Raw genomic sequence first — 16282 nt, 5'->3', positions numbered from 1 at the left:
ATTCTAGAATACTTAATATCTTTTAACATCGCCGAAATATATATTTGACATTTTTATTATCGAAATTTCTATAAAATGTTCACGACTAAAGAGCAATTTGAAATGTATGCTCAAGTAAAATTGGAGTGTAGAGAGTTAATTGCGCTTGTACTCAGTTTCATCCACCGAGGGTCGTTTCTCCTCCGAATAATCCACGGTGATTCGTAATTCGCGCTTCGCGAAATTTCACCGTGTTTCCACACATATGTAAATCGGGGACCGTAATACCTGGGACAGCTTACGACACCCGGTGGGCCAACCAGTTTTACTTACGCGGAACAGTGGCTGAACATCGACGTCGCCAGCATCCGCCTTTACCCGAGAATATCACGAAGAGTAGCACGCGGAATCCACGAAGAAACGAAGGAATGCAAATGCAGCTGCGAAACACAGCTACACGGTTTCGCGTGTTAGTCTCTTTGTCTCTTTCTACTGGTGTGTTACATAAAAAAAATAGAATCCGCCGCGCGTTTGCCTTCTCCGAGCTTTCTTCCTTTTATTCCGTATGTCATGCTTACGAGTAAATAATACGTATATTGTTCTATACGTATGTGCATATACCGAGTGTTTTAGAATTATCATCAGTACTAGATATTAAGAATATAAATCAAAAGAGAATAGAAATCTATACAAACATTTTGCAAAAAAAAGATTGCGTTTAATTACACTGATAATAATTAGATCAACGAGATTTAGTTTATTTATCATAGAAACGAGGAATTTTTCCAGCAACAAGCTTAATATTTTTGAGGACCTTCTTTATGTTTGAAACGGTTATTATCACGAAATGTGCCGTACATGAAAATATTTTTTACATTTTGCTGCTCTGCCGTCCCTTCTCAAACAAAGCTAATTTCATTAATTGTGAAAAATACGCGTTGAAAGCACAGTCACATTTTAACATCCTTCCTATGATCCTCTATAATTGTGGTCAACTTGAAAAAAGTTATATGACACACGTGCATATACACGTACGCATATACGTATATGCACAAGCTCATTTTCACAACATAACGATCATAAACGGATATAATAATTCAGAATCACAGGTATAAAATAATTTAATAGATACAAGCGGGTCGGTGCATGTGACCTATTTATCGTTGCTATTACCGCGTAATCATAAGCCGCTTAATTATCCGCGTAATAGTGGTAGTCCTAGTAGCGGTAACAGTAACGGTACTAATAATAGTTACGGCGATAATGATTTTAACGATAACGAATTTAATTAATGCAAATACGAGGATACCTTATGTATAGCGATGCACCTCTTCATTATTACGTTGACACGTTTCAATCTTACGTTCCCGAAAATTCACATAGATGAAGTATCGATACAAAGTTGATTGACAAATAGCAAACAAAACAGCAAGGTAAATCATATTTTTTTTCTATGTAAAAATAATAAAATGCCTAAAAGTATTTAACGTGGACAACAAGTAATAAATTCCAGGTATGTCATTACAATATTTTTCTCTATAACGGTAAAGAGAAATACTCTAAACTTGACGTTATGTCAAAGTATATAGGTACATAATTACGCATTATCTTAAAACCGACGGCTCGTTATTACCGATTTATATTATTCTCTTCGCCGGTTCAAACCTCATAAACCGCCGACAATTCTCTTCGTACGCAACCCGTAAACTTAAGACGTGCAATTTGCTAGGTAAAAAGTGACGCATGAAGGAGCCAAGAAATGCAGCGTTTCCGCGGAATGTTTTTCGTTTTTAGAGTCTTGTACCGGGGACATCACCTCGTCATTAACGCGCGAACCTTCGGCATTAACACTCCTTGCTAATGACAGTCAGCGTGCATGCGCGCTGCCAGTGGCAGAGGCAGCGGTGCGGCATAGCGTGCACGCAAGTCTGTACAGATGCATTCGCTGCAAGTGGGCTGCCCGGCAGGCCGCCACGGTATAAGCCGATTATCCACCTAAATACGAAGCCAGAGCGATGCATGTGGCTTAAATTGATGTTGTTTCTTCCTCTCCTTAAGCTTTCTCGCTGCGGCCACCTTCTTCCTGCCATGGATTTTTTCCGCTCTCATCTCATATTATTATACGTTTGATAGAAAGGTGTGAATATTTTTTTCGAACGTTTGTTTCTTAATGAAATATCAGTTACCGGCACTGTGCATTTTTTGTAGCGGTTTTCTTTCGGATGAAACGGAAAAGAGTCTTTGCCGGTAGTATTAAGTCGTTTCGGATAGGCGGATATATACGGTCGTATATTACCCTCGGATCATGTGCAATACTTTATTCGCTAATATATCACAAAACAAAACATTCTTAGCCGTTATTATATCATACGCACACAATTTCAAGACGTAAAATCAAATGTGTGCGCGCATTGTTTATTAATATAAATTATATTTCACATAAAATGTAAAACTAGTTAAAAATCTTTTGTTTCAAGATATTTATATTGATCACTGATATAATATTGATAAGATTAAATCTGACAAAATGGATATTGCCATAGTATCGGTATATGATATGTGAATATATGATATTGAACTTTAATCCGCAATTGTGTACCATCAATATTATTAAATTTTGTTTGTAGTTTTGAATACGCGCGTAGTTTTTGTATATTCCGGAATATCCATCTCAATATATTAATAACCACTCTTTTTCCCTTTTACTTCTCGTACTTCTTCATTCATCGATCATCCATTATCGCATTTTGTGTATTCGCACACTCGCATACCTTTTCATGAAAACAGACACACGTATACACACACATGTTTCTCAGAGTTTGTGGAACAACACGAGATTTCTCGATGGCGGATGCGCGCGCGCAGATTATATACGACCAACCATGTGCGGCTAATTACTTTACGCGATGGTCTAAAAAACGGGCGAAAAAGGGAGCTAAATGAAAGAGTAGCGAACAAAATAACCGAATTCGCGCTCGCCATGAGAGATACGTTGCTTGAAGGCAGCTTTTACCACGTGAAAAAATCGCACCCGTGTACGCGCGTTTCGTTTTGATGCCATACTGCTTACCCAAGGCGAGAACGCGTCAAATATTATTTTTTCTTTTACCTCGTGCGGTTCAACCGCGTGTCATTACTAAATATCCTACTAAATAATTACTCAGAGCGATGCAAATTATTATAAATTAATTCCACGATTGCTAACGATTTTTTATAATAATTTCTAAAAATCTGACGAATAAAACTCTCAGAAGATATTTAATAGAACGTAGAAATTTTCTATTCATGTTGAATACAATTGAATAATTCACATGTCACATAGTACACTAGTCACTGTATAAAATGCATTAAAACGCGCAGTAAATAATACAGAGATTGATGTATCGCGTTCGTTATTATCAAGTTTGGAATGTGTAATGATTAATAGGGCGAGAATTTATGATTTCGTCGCGAGGAATGTGCCATTCGAACTGCATATGGGGCGCAATAATGACACGAAAAGATGAGTTACAAGATACGTTGGAAACAACCTTCAACAAAAAGTGGCTTTTGTGAGAACGCTTTTGATTTATCGTCTCGGCGACCGCAAGCAGTTTAGAAACGGCAAGAAAAAGTTTCGTACGGCACACACGTATGGCGTCATCCACGGGTACACCGTCTAATCGAAATCTATTCTGACGCCAGGCAAACAGTATAAGACCTCCTCGGCTCATCGAACATATTGCAACCTCACGCTTCGGCAATGTCAATGCAATACTTGGAATACAATGCGGAAGAACTGGGCTTCCAAGACGGACGGATTGCACGCCGGAATCACTATAAGTTTTCAGAGTTCACAAAGCTGAAGAAGAAGCAGAGGGCAAAGGGAAACATATTTATTAAGTATAAAGAAAAATATTTATGTTGTAAAGAAAAATGTAAGACGAAAGTTAAAAGAAATGCTTATCACATCGTGAGCTAGGTCCTTTTAAAGCAAGTTGGTACGTATATAAAATAAACATGAACAACAGTAAACATCGATAGAGTTGTTAGTGTTGTTACAGACGTAATGAGTTATGCAACATTAAGGAGAAATGAAAGAGAGAAATGAAGAAAGTAATGTCTTCTGCATGACTGATGTTGTTTAAATATTCGAAAAAGGAGTTTTTCAGTTTCCCGCAAAATTCTAACAAATTCACAGGAACAAAATAATACTATTTCTCGTCTACCATTTGATATCAAACGTTCAGTATTACTTTTGATACCTCACGTATCAAAAGTAATTCTGAATGTTTGCAAAAGGAGCAAAGGTGTAGTGAGAACAAATGATAAATCGCAATGAAAAGTTGGCCGATGCAAGGACTTACAGCGTTCAACGGTGTGCCTGACGGAAGAAGAAAAAGAAGAAGAAGAAGAAGGAAAAGGAGGAAGATGAGAAGGGAAGTCAGGGTAGGAGCGAAAGGGGGGGAGGAGGCACTCCAATTTTTCCGTAGGCGGGATTTTGAAACCTGTTTGAGCGCTTTGAAATCTAGAGAAATAAAAGAGCCGAGGCCAAAGCTGGGCGAGCACGTTTAGGGGAGACCGGGGAAGACGAGGAGGAAGCGGTGGCTACCGAAGGGACGAGGTGCCGAAGGAGGCGCACGGAATACACGAAGGATGGCCCGACAGGCCAAGAGAGAAGTCCGGCAAAAAGTAGTTCGCCGTTCATACACGCACCGCGATTCTTCTCGTTCGTCCGTTCGTTCCTTCCATTCTTATTCTTCTTATTCCCCTTCTTCCCCGTCCTATTCCTTCTTCCTCTTTTATCGTCGTTACGCGGTTGCCTCCAGCCTCCTTCGACGTTTCTCCACGAGGAATGTGCCATCAAGTTGAGACTTACGAACAGAATTATACTGCGCACGCCTAATATATCGAATTGTCACTCGCGCGATCCCGTCTCGATTGTTTCTTCGATTGCGAGCTAATTTCGAGAGCTAAGCTCCTCCTGAGAAGCCATAAACGCGCGTGGCCGCGCATTGAGTGGTTAGTAATGGGTGTTAATTACGTGCAATTATATTGCGTATGTGCGCGTAGGATATATTGATCGGCGACGATTAGCTATTCACGGCAGATGCGCGTCTCCGTCTTTAAGCTATTAGCTATTCCCTTATCATCGAATATTATCGTTTAGTACGTTATGCATTAGAAATACGGAATTCAGAAGTTTATCCTAAAACGATAATTTTGAGGAAGACTGATTCCAAGTTCGAAACATAGCGCGTTTCTTGAAAAAATGATTATGAATATCGTATATGGGCATATACGATATGGACCATTCAGAGAGAAAAACTATTCTTTGAATACCAAGCTGAAACATGAAAAGTGGAATGAAGGAGGATTGTTTCATTAAAGATTTTCAATTTTCTGAATATATCTTTTTCTCGGATATTTTTTGTACAATAAAAAATCATATCTGCTAAACTCGTTACAGACATTATAGATAGACTGTCAAAACAGAAAATTATTTCAATTTCAGAAAATGTCTTAGATACATAATTGTATTAAGACATTTTTACATTTATATTTTTTATATTCTATATTTCAGTATAATTACTGAAGTTACTTATGGAATAGATAACAGACACCGTTTTCTAAAAAAACGCTTATGCTGCTTTCAACATCGATCTCACTGTCACCGAAGGAGAGTCTTACGCTTGTCCGAAAGTAACTTAACGGCTCGCTCACAATCAAAACGACGCGACGCGGCCACCTGACGCACTGCGTGCACATTTCCACGCTTACGCGTCGCTCCGTAACACTCGGTGCGGCAATTACCGACGTCGCCGGTGATATTTTTAGACGGTCATTGACAGTCTCGTTTATAGTCCAGGAAATCGCGATGCGGCGTCTCCGGCTTTTACACGATAAGCGACGATCTCGCGAAGTAGGTCACGAAGTAGGATCATTTGTGTGTAGCTTGGGAACCGTGAGCTCGTTGACCGAGGCCTTAATCGGAGACAAAGTGATCTATGAATCTAACACCCGACAGACACGCGCGCTCATTTTTACCCACGAATCGGGTCGCACAGATTCGATGCGTCTCGTTAGAGAGAATCAGCGAGCGGCACCCCGCTACGAGTTCATTTCGTGAATGGCACGCATTTACGAATGTGAGAAATGCAATTGTGCACGCACATGCTAATTCAAATTATTGCCGATAAGACACTTGTAATTGCTCATCTAGTTTGCCAAGTCTAAAATAGATGCACCATCGAACGATTTATTAAAAAAAAAAAAGAACAGGTTTTGTCTTAAAGTAGATTGATTAAAGTAAATAATTTGAATAATTAATTTAATTGAATAATACACTTAAAGAGTTACTTAAAATATTGTTTGACGACTCGATTTCTTATTAAATGAAAATATCATTTTTGTTCTATAATTAGTGTTCATGTTATTAATTAAAACTAAAATTTTCAAAGGAGTTGTTAACATCATCCTAGAAATATACTATTCGAAATGAATAATAAAGAAAGTTTGTCTTTGCTTGCCACACCTTCGCTCTCTACTGAAAACTATGCTGAATAAATAAATGAAGCGACCGAAGCTTCGCTGTTTATCTCGTGCAGAAGTTTCGTCGGACCGAGAGCATCCACCCGGTCGTACAAAAGGTCCTCGCGATGTCACCATAGAGACGAGTCGTAAGATCGTAAAAAGGTTGCGCACCGGCGATATAAAGCGTTTAATGCGCGACTCTTGAAATTCTATTTGCACCGGCGATGCCATCTCTGCATTGGCTTTTGCGTAGAAAGTTCGTGCAGGTATGGCAGTTTAGCGTGCCGAAACATCTTAGCGATGACGTCTCGCTCATCTTCCTTTGCACTTTTTCATTCCTCTTTCCCTTAAAAATAATAGGTTTGTTTTTAAAGAAAAGATTCTCCAAAAATCAGCTGTTATTTGTGGCATCTTTTCCGCGATAGTAAGTTATCTCTATGTCAAGGATATGCATATAGAGTTCGCTGTGAAATTGGAGCGTCCCGTTTTCAGAATTTTGATATAATTACCAGATACAGTTCTGATTCTATGTTTAAAGTTTTAAAGTTTTTGATATAGGGGTCTATTACATTTCTTTATAAAATTTAATCATAAGACATTGATTAATATCTTGTTTATCACCTAAGTCTTAAAACAAGTCTTGAATATTTCGAACCACATACAATCGAAATTCTGACAAGATATATTTGCAAGTAAGATTTAACGACAAATCACAAGAGTAGCCGATAGAATTCGTAAAATTCTTCACCGAATTCTAATGAAATTCGAAACTCTCTCCGATTACGTCGTATCGCGTTTTAATGTTAACTAGACTGAATGGACTTCGTTTTATGCAACTTGAGGGATTAAGGATTCCCGAAGGGATATTTCGAAATTGCGCGGTTTAGCGGGACGAGTGTAATGAAGAGTGCATCTTCTCCCGCGGGGTACATTGGCGAATAAATATCCGCTGCAAAACAAATCGCGATACATTTCCGCGGTGTATTTTTACGAGAGATTTTTTTTTAAAGGTGCCAAATAATTCCGCTGTCGCAAACCGTGTGTGCCATTTCGGTCGATAAAAAGTATATAACAGCGATAAAAATTATTACAGCGCGGTCAAACGTTGTTTCTGCGACGTAATCAATTATCGTCAGCTCTTTCGCGCCGCTAACTGTATTATGTATGTGCGACGTATTGAATTACCAAAAAATGGTGAAAAATGTACGCCACGTGGACAGCGAGATGGAAAAATTTACCGTGAAATATACGAATAATGGGCACAACATGCGAAATGGTGTGCGTATATAGACACGCTCGTCGGAACGCACCCGACTTTTTGCACCTATGCCATGCGCTTTTCGCGCGCGCTTTTATCAGTAACGCATCGTCACTATGTTTTACACATGCATTCGCTAATTGATTCAAATTGACTCGTTTTCAGTCAACTACAGTTGGCGCCGAGCTACACAACAAATATGTACATACACAAAAATGTAGCAATATACTAATATAAAATATATATAAATCGTCGACACGGGCATATATATTTATCGAGTTATTATATTAGATTAATGCCAGAACTGCCAGACCGTCAAATTACTGATATTGACAAATACGAAATGTTGTTTTTTCGTTAAAAATATCCTTGTTTTTTTTCGAAAAATTACATATGCAGACAGACAAATTTTTTTACATCTCTACTGAAAAATAATTTTCAGTTAAATTTTGATAAAGTATTCTTAAAATTTGTTACATATATTTTTTAAGTTATTATTTTATACGTGCTAAATATGTTTTTCGCAGACAACTACACATATGTAACTTTTCTCTGTCAATGTACATATTTCATGGACATATTTGTCAGAATTTCGAAAGATATGTATATAGCATATACATTTTAAAGCATATATCGATAGGATAGATATTATGCGTTTTTACTCAAAGTTCCTTTAGAGTAATCGGAGTAATCGAAAAGAATAAATTGTAGTGATATTCGTATTGTATAAGCATCGAGAGAAAGATAAGCGGAGGGAAAAATAAAAGAGAATTGATTTTAGCGCTGTAACGTTCATAAATTAATTTTGTTCCCATTTTCCTGTTCAGTATCCATAATTTAATCAAACTTTAATCAAGCAGAAACTTTTGCGATAAAAATTGTTGTAGGACCAATATTAAATTTCATAAAATCAGAGTATCATTCATTTATGCATCTGGCTAAATGAGCAAGTAGGTCGATAATATATTTAAAACAAGCACGAGTTTTCGTAAAAGTATTTGATTTTACCGGACTTAAACCAAGATTGCATTTATCCGATGTATTTTTGATAATACTTTGTATAAAAGTGGAAAATTGAAAATCGAATATATTCTCGTGTTAATTAAACTTTTTTCCATCATAAAAAGATAACTTTTTTTATTGGGAATTCCTCCCTACTGTCTTTTCCGGTAATAAGTTGCCGCAATTACAAACAATTGCACGTTTGTAATGCATATTCCGTGAAAGCAAGAGCAGAAGCGTTTCCCGATCTACTTCTATCTCGTTTCAGACGAAAAGGGATGACAGCGAGGAACGATATCAGAACGACGCCGACGGAGAGGATGAAGTGTCACGAGGGTAGGAAGATCGAAGGCCTCCTGATCGCTTGCGAGTGGAAGCAACCAGGAGCGGATATTAAGGTCTCACAGAAACAGGTTCACGATCTGGTCGATGAAATTGGAATCCCAACGGTATGGCTCTCTCGTAGAGTCTTATCACGGTAATATACGCGATCGCGCCGGACAGAAGAGCAAAGTAAAGAAGGAACGCCTCGTCGTAAATATCACGGTAACGAATCGAGAACTGCCGAGCTCTCGGGACGATCGTTGCGTTACTGCGCGACGTTATGATCGACATCGATCTTCTGCGACTTATTTCCACTTATGGGTTATATAGAGAGTTGGACGGTAAAGTGGTGTGTACGTCAGTTCTTATGAGAAAAAAAGAGTTAAATGTGTTATTACACTATACTTGCAACAGCTCTAATAAACGTGTAAATGTCTCAGAAGAAAGGAAAATTACCTCATTTCGTATGAAATTACGTATTATTTCGATCGTGTAATATTTCTCTTTGTACAAAGCGTAAATTAATATTAATTAATTTCTCTTTGTGTAAGCCGTTAATTAATCTTTCCTGTTCATTTACAAATCGCGTTAACAGATCTCGGGTCAACCCTTTGCTAATAGAAATGTCGGAATATCGGTGATATCTAACCGGGAATTATCGCGGCCATGTTTCACTCAGCTCCGCTAGGTAAAACAAATGTCCCCACTTAACAAGCGAAAATTTTATCCCGGGGTTGGCTCTACGCGCGACAATCCCGTCCCCGAAGACGATCTCTTCCGGCGCGCGGAAGATGAAAACTCCCAATGTTGGCCCGCAAAAATGTCGAGCGCACGTTGCCATTAATTTTCCCTGCCGTTCCGTGCGTCGCGCTGGCCACTCGGATGCTCTCTTTTCAGCCCCAGCATTCTTTCTCTGCTCCTCTCCTCCGCTTTGGGATCCTACTGCCGACCGTGTTGCTTTAGGTCAGTGCCGTCTCTCCGCTGCCACCGCCCTCCCTCTTTCTTCCTTCTCGAATCCGACTATGTTGCTCCGTTGCTCCGACGAGAAGAAACGAAGGAAGGAGGATAGGTAGGTAGGTAGGTAGATAGGTAGGTAGGTAGAGCGAAAGGGCTAAGGCAGAGAGAATATACGAAGAAGGGAGAGAAAAGGAAAGACAGAAAGAAAGAGAGAGAGAGAGAGAGATAACTCTAACGAGCGGTTTAAGGAGGGATAAGAAAACCGCCGGTTGGTCCTTGGTTCGTTCCGGAGAGTTCTTTAACTCTTGCACGACTTTTTGGGCCAACTAGCCCTTCTGTCTATCGTCTATCTCTCTCATACCACTCTAGCCACTCTTCGTCAAATTCATCTCCGTCTACCTCGCCGTGACTATCCTGTCTCCGATCAATTTTTCAATCTATTCCAGCTTTTACCGTCCTATTTTCTTTTGTAATTAAAGAGCATAAATAAAAGCTTTAGTTTTCGCTATCCTATTCCATTTATATCAAATATGTATGTGAGTCTTGTCTTTATTCTTATTTTTTTATTATTCCTAAATTAGATTGTATTTCCCACTTAACCACAAATGTGTATATACACTATCAGTTAGAAAAATGTCTATATATAGATATATATAATATATCAATGTGTGTATGTGAGTATTCACAGTATTTCTGTGTTGCGCTCGAATCCATGGGTTCGCTAAGCCGAAATGACTATGCGGCTCAGTCATCTCTACAGAAGCCGGACCATCCTCAGAGGATCACCCATCTGGCGCCCTCTCTTGTTCAGAGTGTCTCTCGAGGAGCGAGAGGAACGACAAGGCATCCTCTCTTCGTCCCCGTGTCCTTTCCTCCTACGTCGCGCCCTTCTCGCCACCCTGTGTCGCGCACCGCCGATCGTACGCCCGATTGGGTTCGAGTAATTCGCCGGAGAGCCGGGGGATAACGCGAATAACGCCGAGATAAGCTGCGTACCGTCCAAACGTGCTTTCGATATCTCTCTCTTTCTCAACGTCACTTGAAATTTTGCCAACTAGCGCGACGCTTCGCGATAAAGGATTTGGCCATCGATATGTCGATACTAGAAAGTTATATAAATTTCTTGAGAAATCATATGGCGTGTAAAAGACGATCTTTCAAACATCGCTTAGACACTATTTTAACTTTTGTTTCTAGCCCGTAACTCAAATGTATACGGTGATGCTTGTTCGGTTTTAATGCCGATATAAGATTCGACAATATTTTTATAAATATTTATCAATTATTTTTAAAAAATCTGTCATGGTATAGATATCGCGCAAGTAATACTTAAATAGGTAAAAACGCGATATACATTTTTATAATAGCCAGCTCTATTCCTGGAGCAGCACGGAAGGGTATTGTACCTTCGAGGATTTCGCAGATTTGGGGATTATACGTGCCTAGAATTTACATTTGGTTATGCGATCGCTTTCTCGCTGACCACGCAAAAGCAAAGCCGTTTTGTGAGGATTACGTTTCTAGAAAAGTCCGAGCGATTAAACATATATGAGCGCCGTGAGATAAACGGCGATGTTAATCCATGTTAATACGACGGGATTTTGGAATGTAACGTACTACAAATAAGAGTATTATCGCTCTCTTTATATACGAAATTTCTTTCTCCAACCGTTGACTAGTAGTTTCTGCTTAAAATAAGATATTTCACTACAAGAACAGTGAATTATCGATTATATGTCAAATGCAATTTCGCCTTACGAGTATCTTTTCGTAAGTCGTAAGTACGTTTTCCGCGAGGTCATTTAGATAAAATATGCGGGCATCGCAAACCGTTCCAGTTTCCAATGAAGGCTATCCTTCATGTAGAAATTTGCATCTCTGTGGTTAATCGAAATATGAAATTAAAAAGATAGAAATATTAATCTATGTCCTAATAAAAATTGAGAAAGCGGAATTAATTTATATCAATATTCAAGCTTGTTTTTCACAAATAAATCATGAAATTGCTCTTCGTCTCAAAGTTTCAAGAGTGCATCAATCATCGAAATGTAACATAAAATAACGACTATATTCGAAGCAAGTAAATTAAGTGAGAATGAATAAGTTAACGAATAACAAATCTGTATGCAATAATATTTTCTTTCTGCAGAATACAATTTGTAGTCAGAAGAAACGGAATCGCAATTTGTATGACGTCCTAAAATCTCTTGGTTTTAATATGTGTCAGCTCCTTTTCGAGCATTGTATGACATTTAAATATTGAAACTCACATCACACAGAAAGAGTGATAAACCGTCTTGAATTTACAGATTAATAAGACTGTTCGAACTTAGAATAGATTGCAACGGTCATAAATGTTGCATTTTTCACAAAATGCAATGCACTGCCATCAATTTTGCATTTTACCTTTTTATGAAACATAAGCTTTGATGTTAACTTTCTTTATCATAATGCAATACTACGTAATAAATACATGTTAATACAAGCCATATTTATACCAATATACTTTGTGCGCAATATTCTGAAGAAGTTAGTTCTAATTTTATAATTTAAGCGAGATTTAAGTAAAGAAGATATATATATATATTTAGAAGAGGAAAATGGACTTATCTAGTTATACCTGCAGGAAGTCGCGTTAATCGCACGCACGCACATAATTTACTTTGGTTGCAACTAGCAGCTATCTTTCCCTATTAGTTTTCGAGCTTGCGGCGTGATGCGATATTAGCTTTCTTCTCTCGATTTGGCTCTTTAGCAACTTGCTAAGCCCAATTTGGTGGCGCATCTCTCGTCCCCTCAGTGGACGCTTGCTCGCCAAGTGCGGTACGTGAATCTCTCCTCCATTACACGATGTCGAAACTGCGCTAAATTACAGCTTCAAAACCGAAGAGCCGTGCCATCGAGTGAATGGTCGAGGTGCAAGCGAGGGAAAAAGGAAAGATTTAAAGAGTTCCTTCGCGCCATTGGCACAACTGCCGTAAGTGCTCTAGGACCTGAAGTTAACGCAAGCAACGTCGAACATGTGATCAGTTAGAGACTATAGTTGAAAATTAGACTACTTTCTGGCAAAGTGCGTTGAGAAAATGAAACAAAGAAGCATTTTGGCAGCAGTGAGAAAACTTTTAGATAAAAATTGAAGACATTTAAGTATAAATGAAGTAAAATCAAATTAGTTACTTATTGTAATAATGTGCCGTTTTTTATATTAATTTATATTTTTTTCTACAGACCAAAATATGTAAAAAAAAAAATGTATATTATATATAAAATATGAATGTTTACACGCGAGGTGCATGTAAAAATTAGGCCGGTATCTCTATATCTTTCAAACACGAACAAACGACATTAGAAACAAATTTTCGACATTGTTCAGCGGATTCATTATCCACGAAGTTGGGTCTCGACAACAACTGTTACCCGACGGTGGTGGTTGAAGGCGTTGATAGTTGCGGTTGATGACTAGAATAGCGCATACTGGTAGCAGCTGTCATTACCCAGAGGCAAGCTTGCTCGTGACTAATCCTGCATGCCGATTCACCGTAACCTAGCCTACGAACCTGCCTCTATACGTACATATACATACACACGATTAACGTGCTAGGTTACCCTAGGTTGTCATCCTGCCGCAAGGAAACCAAATCGATAGCGCGCGTGCTACGCGTAAGCGACCCAGTAACGCGACATCCGTTTTGCTTCTATCTCGTAAACAATCGAAATTTTTCAAATACCCCACTAAGACATGCAATTTGAGCGAATTTTGTAAAAGTATTATCTCCGATTATCTAATTCCAACGTAACGATAACAATTACCTTGCCTTATTATAGCTCGGCAGCTTCTGTTCGAAAATTACTTCGAGATTAACTAGATATTCGAAGATTCTCCGCACGTATTTTAAGATACACGAAAGTTTAAAATGAAAAACAATGTTTCAATTAGTATTTGATTTAATCAATAGAGATTATAGATTAATCACTTCTCCAGTATATGTACTGATATTTTCCTCTTAGAATAAAAATTTCATATATAAAATTAAGTAATTCAATAAATTAAGATTAAATAGAAATTTAATGTAGTCAGCGCGATTTAAGCAGCGTCCATCGACACGTCAATTACATTCTAGATGACTAAACGCGAGATAATGTTCGAGCGATCAAAGTGAGAGACGCCTAATTTGCATAGCGGCTTTGCGGCAGGATCGACGAAGGACTCGTCGTACTTTTTTGGCACACGTCGCGCAACATTATATAATTCAGCCGGAAAATTCAGCGGACGCTAGCTCTTCGAGTTTCAATGTATTTTCCTTTCCCTCATTTACTTGGGTAACGTTTCTACCGCGAATCCGTCTTCTTTCGCTCCTCCTGCTCCTACGCCTTCTCCTCTCCGCCGTTGGTTGAGATATTTCCAGCGTGTAATGTAATCCGCTTTACCGCGGCTGTGTGCTGCGCGGTTGACATATTTTTTCCTCCCTTCGTCGTCTAAAGTACGTATGCTGCCATACAATGTTCTAAGGAGTCTTTCCCGCTTTTTCTTTCCGCCCGGTAATACCGTGCCGGCGAATGTAACGCAATATTTTCATTGCGCTCTTTGCTCGCGGCTACGGAAATGAATATCGTCTCTTTGCCGATATTAAAGTCAAATCAGCGGGAAAACGTCGGGCTAATATTACCATTTCCAACGAGTCGTTTGATGCGGGGAAAAAAGGCCGTTCTGGCGGTGCGATGAGCTTTACCTTCTCCGGATGTTCCCGCGGACGCGCTGATTCGTCCTAGCTCTCGATCGTTCTATCTCGCGCGCTGTGATATCGGAGAGAAATTAGAACGGTTTTGTACGAATAACGAACATTACCGTATCTCACATTGGAGCCTCGATCGGACATTTCTTTATAATTTTGTTACCAAAGAATTGAATATTATTAAAGCATCTGCAATATGGTTTAGAGTAACTTATCTCTGATCTAGAATAACGTTTCTCTGTGTCTGTGGCCCGTTTATCATTCGGCTACAACGCGGTATGTGTATCGCTCAATTCCGTCCGTGCAAGAGCGGCTTTACGCGCAGCGGAAAGGCGAAACTCTTCGGCGATTCTCCTCTTCTCGGTGCGCCAGAGCCTCGCCGCGCGTAATTGTGTACCTTGCGCTCTTCGATCAACGTCCGGTAACGAGTTGACATACCGCGCAAAAACGCGGATCGATAGCGTGTGCATTGCGGCCGTGTGTCGATCCGTTACGATCGCGTGTATACGTGCGTGTATGTAAGTACGTGTGAACGTGAGCACGCGCGCGCGCGTCTCTGCTACGCGCATACGTGTGGTGCAGTCGCAGACGGGCACCACCCGCTGCAGGCGGTCGCTAACGCGGGTACATGAGTGCGAGCACGCGACTGAATTTCGCGGAGCGATAAGCTTTCGGCGAAGAGGACATTTTAGCCGATGGCAAGCGGGCGAGTTCCTGGAACGGACTCTCAGAAATTAATTTCGCTTTTAGGCTTCCCAATACACCGCCATGCGATTTCCGTCGTCGAGAATAGAATTCTGGATATCTCGATTATCTAAATTATCTAAAGTAAAAGCATAGAGACTTCTTTCCCAAGAAAGAAAAAGATGGTTTTCGCTCTCCGACAACACCTTCTTGACATATCACGAATTTTTCACATCTACGAGCAAAAACGCATTCAAGAAATTTGTCGAATAAAATCTATTTTATCTCCACGCTTTATTCTTCTATCCAAAAATTTTGCAAGAAAAAACAGCTTTTTCTTGTTTAAAGAAAGAACACCCTTAAACATGGCTTCCTATTTTAGTGTTATAACCCGACATAAAAAATGTATACTCTGTTTGCAGTGGGGCATCATCGTCGACGCGCCGGAAACGCTGTTGTGCCGCGTGTTTACATCGGAACTAATTCGCATTATACGGAAATCTGTCGTCGAACCTTATGATACTATTTTTTATCTTGCCAGCACTTTGCATCACGTCGCCGGCCGTTGTTTACGTAATAAACATTCTTCTTCGTGATAAAGAGCGCGCTTAGGCGGGCGGAAGAGGTTTCTTTCAGGGCGTTTCTTCGGAGAACACGAGGTTTCGAGGTGGGAAGGTACTTTGTCTTTGCACCATCGCGCGTGCAGTGTTGGATGCTACGGCGTGAAGATCTTTTTTTTTATAAATCGCTTTTATAGCCTGCTATCAGGTCGCTGTATAAATAATATCCATTTATCCCCCGCAACGCTAATATTTACAGCGAGTTTATTTAC

The sequence above is a fragment of the Temnothorax nylanderi genome, unplaced genomic scaffold (assembly GCF_030848795.1).
Source record: "Temnothorax nylanderi isolate EJ_2023f unplaced genomic scaffold, tnyl_v1.0 TNYL_tig0021_pilon, whole genome shotgun sequence".
Classification (NCBI taxonomy): Eukaryota; Metazoa; Arthropoda; class Insecta; order Hymenoptera; family Formicidae; genus Temnothorax; species Temnothorax nylanderi.
Note: the sequence above shows the minus strand (reverse complement) of the source record.